This window comes from Rhinolophus hipposideros (assembly GCF_964194185.1).
Source record: "Rhinolophus hipposideros genome assembly, chromosome: 7".
Taxonomy (NCBI): Eukaryota; Metazoa; Chordata; class Mammalia; order Chiroptera; family Rhinolophidae; genus Rhinolophus; species Rhinolophus hipposideros.
The window spans coordinates 32,206,419-32,212,976 of NC_138053.1; the positions used below are offsets into that span (position 1 = coordinate 32,206,419).

A 6,558-nucleotide genomic window follows, 5' to 3' on the forward strand; every position below is an offset into this window, starting at 1 on the left:
AGGGTTCCTTTTTCTCCACAGCCTCTCCAACACTTGTTATTACTTGTCTTGTTGATGACAGCCCTTCCGACATGTGTGAGGGAGTAACTGATTGTGGTTTTGGTTTGCATTTCCCTAATAGCTAGTGAAGTTGAATGTCTTTTCATATACCTGTTGGCTGTTTGTTTGTCTTTTTGGGAGAAGTGTCTGTTCAGGTCCTCTGCCCATTTTTTAATTAGATGTTTGTTTTTTTGTTGTTGTTTAGTTGTACGAGTTATTTATACATTTTAGATATTAGCCCCTTATTGGAGTTGTTATTTGCAAATATCTTCTCCCGTTTCATTGAATGACTCTTTGTTTTGTTGATGGTTTCTTTTGCTTTGCAGAAGCTTTTTAGTTTGATATAGTCCCATTCATTTATTTTTGCTTTTACTTCCCTTGCCTTTGAAGTCAAATTCATAAAATCCTGTCTAAGACCAAGGTCCATAAGTTTAGTACCTATGTTTTCTTCTATGTAATTTATTGTTTCAGGTCTTATATATAGATCTGTGATCCATTTTGAAATATTTTTTGTATATGGTGACAGAAAGCAGCCTAGTTTCTTTCTTTTGCATGTGGCTTTCCAATTTTCCCAGCACCATTTATTGAGAGGCTTTTTCTACATTGTATGTTTTTGGCTCCTTTGTCAAACATTATCTGTATATAGAAGTAGATATATATATATATATATATATATATATATATATATATATATATATATATATATAAATTATCTCCCCATATATATGTGGTTTATTTCTGGGTTCTCAATTCTATTCCATTGGTCTGTGTGTCTTTTTTTCTGACAATACTATGCTGTTTTTATTATTGTCACTTTGTAGTATAAATTGAAGTCCGGAAGTGTGATATCTCCGGCTTTGTTCTTTATTCTCAAGATTGCTTTGGCTATTCAGGTTTTATGTGATTCCATACAAACTTGATGATTTTTTTGTTGTTGTTGTTCTATTTGTTTAAAAAATGCCACTGGAATTTTTTATGGGGATTGTATTAAATCTGTATATTGCTTTGAGTAACAGGGCCATTTTAACTATGTTGATTCTTTCAATCTATGAACACAGAATATTTTTCCATTTCTTTGTATCTTCTTCAATTTCTTTTAAACAATATCTTATAACTTTTCATGTGTAGGTCCTTCACATCCTTTGTTAAGTTTATTCCTAGGTATTTTATTCTTTTTGTTGTAATTTCAAAAAGAATTGTTATTTTTTCTTTTTTTTCTTTGAAATTTCATGGTTAGTATATAGGAACTCAATGGATTTTTTTAGATTGATTTTTGTATCCTGCAACTTTACTGTATTGTTTATTCTTTCTAATAGTTTTTTGGTGGAGTCTCTGGGATTTTCTATATGAAGAATCATGTCAGCTACAAAAAGTGACAATTTGACTTCTTCATTCACAATTTGGATGTTTTTATTTCTTTCTCTTGCCTGATTGCTCTGACTAGGACTTCCAATACTGTGTTGGGTAACCATGGTGAAAGGGAGCATTCTTGTCTGGTTCCTGATTGTAAAGAAAAACCTTCCAGTTTCTCACCGTTAAGTATGATATTAGCTGAGGGTTTGTCATATATGGCCTTTATTATGTTGAGGTACTTTTCTTCTATACACATTTTATTAAATGTTTTAATCATAAATGGATGTTGTATCTTATCAAATGCTTTTTCTACATCTATACATAATCATATATAAATTTTTATCTATTATTTTGTTAATGTTGTCTATCACATTGATCTGTTTGCGTATGTTGAACCATCCTTGTGCCCCCCGGAATGAATCCCTTTATGGTGTATAATCTTTTTAATGTTTTATTGTATTAGATTTGCTAGTATTTTTTTTAGGATTTTTATGTCTGTATTCATTAGAGATACCAGTCTGTAGTTTTCTTTTCTTGTGTTAACCTTACCAAGTTTTGGTATCAGGGTAATGTTGGCCTTATGAAATGAGTTAGGGAGTATTGCCTCTTTTTCAATTTTTTGGAAGAGTTGGAGGAGGACAGGTATTAAATCATCTTTGAATATTTGGTAGAACTCACTAGTGAAGTCATGTGGTCTTGGACTTTTGCTTTTGGGGAGGTTTTGGAGATTGGTTCAGTTTCCTTGCTATTGATTGGTCTATTTAGATTTTCCAGTTCTTAATGATTCAGTCTAGCAAGGTTATATGCAGAGAGTACCAAAAAAATGCATACCAATTTTAAGAAAGAAAAAAAAACTATTAAAATTGTACTCAATGTATACCAATAATAAAAGATGAATACAAGTCACGTTTGACTTCTGCAATTACAAGAAGTGCTCAAAGTGGTTACCATCAGTGTAATTTTAATACAGTTTTTTTCCTTTCTTAAAATGTGTATTCATTTTTCTGGCACCTTCTGTATTTCCAAGAACTTGTCCATTTCCTCTAGGTTATTGAACTTGGTAGCACATAGTCCTTCATATTATTTTTGTGTGATCCTTTGTATTTCTGTGATATCCATTGTAACTTCTCCTATTTCATTTCTGATATCATTTATTTGTGTTTTTCTCTTTTTTTCCTTAGTGATTCTAGCCAGGGGGTTGTCAATTTTATTAATCTTTTCAAAGAACCAAGCTCTTTGTTGAATTAAATTTTTTCTACTGTCTTTTTGTTCTCTACTTCATATAATGCTGCTCTAATTTTTATTATTTCCTTCTCTCTGCTGATTTTGGGTTTCATTTGTTCTTCTTTTTCTAGTTGTTTAAAATGTAATGTTAGGTTGTTTATTTGGGATTTTTCTTTTTTCTTGAGATAGGCCTGCAATGATATAAATTTCCCTCTTATTACTGCTTTTACAGTATCTTAGTTATTTTGTTATGTATTTTTATTATCATTTGTTTCTGTGTATCTTCTGATCTCTCCTTTTATTTCTTCTTTAACCAAGTCATTTTTTATACCACGTTGTTTAATCTCCACATATTTGTGTTTTTTCCTATTTTCTTTTTGCAGTTGATCTCCAATTTCAAAGCATTGTGGTCAGAGAATATGCTTGGTATGATTTCAGTTTTCTGAAATTTGTTGAGGCTAGTCGTGTGTCCCAACATATGGTCTATCCTTGAGAATGTGCCATGTGAACTAGGAAACAGTGTATAGTCTGGTGTTCTAGAATGAAATGCTCTGTAAATGTCAATTAGTTCCATTTGGTCTAATGTGTCATTTAAGGATGATATTTATTGATTTTCTGTTTGGGTAATCTATCCATAGCTGTCAATTGGGTATTTGTGTCCCCTAATATAATTGTGTTTCATCAGTTTCTCCCGTTAGTTCTGTTAGTAGTTGCTTTATATATTTTGGTGCTCTCTGATTGGGAGCATATATGCATGTATTAATAAGTGTTATGTCTTCTATATCATTATGAAATGTCCATCTTTTTTTTTTTTGAAACCAAATATTTAATATTTTCATTAAATTGTGTCAATACAACTTCAAGCAAATGCCAACTGGAAGACCAGGCCCAGGAAGTCATAGAGGAAACAATTTTCCAAACAGGAACACCAGTGAGTGATCTTCCACTCCAGCCGCACTATTAGTGGCCATATTGGTGCCAGTCAGCCAGTGTTATCCAGATTACCGAGTGTTTACCACATCATCAATTTTCAGAATACTCCAGACCGTTTCAGTTGCTAGGGTCAGTGCACTAACTGAAACCAACAGAGGCTGGACAACCAGTTCCTCCAAAATGTTGGAAATACCACCCTTTTGGACTTTAATGCCTAAGTTTTTTCTCCTTGGGCATGCCGGTTTCTTAGTTCTGTTACTGTAGAAATGGGATTCAGGCCAGCATTTTCAGCTAGTGTAGATGGAATGACTTCCATGGCATCTGCAAAAGCACGAACACAGTAGGATTCCATACCACTCAATGTTCGTGAATATTAAGTTAACCATAGGGCCAACTCTATTTCTGGAGCACCACCTCCTGCAATAAGAGCTCTCTTCTTCACTAAACAATGAATGACACATAGGGCATCATGAATGGAACGCTCAGCTTCTTCAATCACCAATTTGTTAGATCCACGAATGACAATTGTAACTGTTTTTCCAGGACTTGCACAGCCTGTAATCTTAAGCAGTTTCCCAGAACCACTTAAATTAACCTCCTCAGCTAACTCAGCTGATCCCAGCATGTCAGCAGTGAATTGGTCAATATGAGCAACTGGTTTGGTTCCAATTGTCTTACAAATGAACTCAATGTCTTCTCTTTCAACATCCTTAACCATCATAACCTTCATTTTGTTCAGGAAATGTAATGCAAGATCACTAAGAGCATCTCTTAGAATAGACTTCTGTATGAGAAGAACATTACATCCGGTTTTCTTAATTTGCTTCATCAAATTTAGAACATAGGCTCTCTCCTCTCGCAGCACTCGGTCCATCTGGACATAGTCAGAAACTACTATTTGATTATCCATATCTGTTTTGGGAGCAGATAAGCAAAATTGAATAAGCCCAATCTTAGCCTTTTCAACTCTGGTTATGCCAGAATTTGCCACCTTTTGAGTGAGAACCAGTCCTTCCACCATTTCACAGTCATCAATTGTCCCACCAAGTTTCTTAGCTATTTTAATATCTCTAAGATCTACGCTGGTAGCTGTGGCTGGGTCAATCACTTTCATCACTGCATTTACACTCATTGGAGAAAGCAGACTTGAATATTGAGAGACAACCTTTGAGTTCAATGAAGTGGTTGCACTATTTAACAAAGTTTCTCTGTCACTCAGCTCCACAGGTCGAGACATGTCAGTTAAGATTTCAATACCCTTTTCCAAAGCCTTCTGGAATGATTCGGAAATGATGGTTGGATGAATCCCTTTCTGAAGAAGCTTGGTACAGGAATCTAAGAGAGCCAGCAATGATGACCACTGAAGTGGTGCCATCTCCTGCTTCTATATCTTGTGCCTTAGACAGCTCCACCAGCATTCTGGCTGCTGGATGTAACACTTGCATTTGTTTCAGAATGGTGGCACCATCATTTGTAATGGTCACATTGCCTTTTCCATCTTGAATCATTTTATCCATTCCTTTTGGTCCAAGGCTTGTTTTAATAGCATCAGCAACAGCTTTGGCGGCAGAGATGTTGCTGAAGAGGATCTGGGCCGGCTTATCGTGGTCCTGATAGGCGCTTCGGCTGCAGCTGCCAGCAGCCCCGGTGGGCGCCCCGCCGCGAGGTGCCATATTCTCGGGCATGGCAAGTTGGGCTGGGTCTGCGTGGGCTCCGGAAGGACGGATGGATGCGGATTCCGCCTGGCTTCGGAGTAATTGTTCGGGACCAACGATTTCACGAACCTTCCAGAAAGCAGCGCCGGCTCTGAGCCCATCTTTTTCTCGTTATGTTTTTTATCTTGAAGTCTGTTTTGTCAGATATAAGTATGGGTATACTCACTTTTCTCTGGATGACATTTGCTTGAGGTATCATTTTCTACCCTTTCACTTTGAGTCTATATTTGTCCTTGTTGCTGAGATGTATCTCAGAGACAGCATGTTGTTGGGTTTTGTTTTTTTATCCAGTCTGCTACTCTGTTTCTTTTTAATGGTGAGTTCAGTCCATTTACATTTAGGATGATTATTGATATATGGGGATTTCCCATAGCCATTTTATCTTTTGTTTTTTGGTAGGTCGGTGTCACCATTGTTTCTTTGTCTTTGTGTTTCTCTTTGTTATTTTAGTTTGGTGGCATTCTGTGATTTCCCTCCCTCTTTTTTATGTTATGTGTCTTAATCTGGATTTTTTTGGGTGGGGGGGTAGTTACCATTAAGTTTATGGAAAAGAAAGTTTCATATATACAGTAGTCCTTTTTCTTCAGCATGTATCTTATCTCCATTTGCCCTTGCAAATTCAGACCTTTACTCAGTCCCTTTTTATGTTTTTGTTATCACGAATTATCTGTATTTATGCTGTGAGTCCATTTTTTAGTTGCAGTAGCAAATTGTCTTTTTCTTCTCCCTTTGTTTTTTTTATGTTTTTATCTCCTTCACTCTTTATGTTATATTTAAGTGTATAGTGCCCTATTCTGAGTAGGGGTTGCCATTTCCTGCCTCTATCTGTCTGTTAGTCACCTTACAGAGTGTTTTTTATCCTTTTGTCTTTTTGTTTCAGGTAGGATAACCCCCTTCAATGTTTCCAGTAATGGAGGCCTTGTGGTGGAAAATACCCTCAGCTTCTGTATATCTGGAAAGGTCTTTATTCTTCCTTCATATCTAAAGGATAGCTTTGCTGGATATATTATTCTTGGCTCATAATTTCTCTCTTTCAATAGTTTGAATATTTGATTCCACTCCTCCTGGTTTGTAGAGTTTCTGCTGAAAAATATGATGATAATCTAATGGGCTTTCCTTTATAGGTTACTGTCTTCTTTTCCCTGTCTGCCTTGAGAATTCTTTCTTTGTCATTAATTTTTGACAGCTTCAGTATAATGTGCCTTGGAATAGGCCTGTAGAGATTGAGGTAATTAAGTTTTTTGCTTGCCTCTTAGATTCAAGGATCCAGTTCTTTCCATAGGTTTGGAAAGTT

At 35.7% G+C, this 6,558-nt stretch overlaps 1 pseudogene across 1 annotated transcript; it reads right to left on the minus strand.

Moving 5' to 3' along the window:
* Window positions 1-3,468: 3,468 nt before the first annotated feature.
* LOC308500021 (T-complex protein 1 subunit delta-like) lies at window positions 3,469-5,234 on the minus strand (annotated as a pseudogene). The gene has a single exon. The product of its transcript is annotated as a T-complex protein 1 subunit delta-like (transcript).
* Window positions 5,235-6,558: the final 1,324 nt, after the last annotated feature.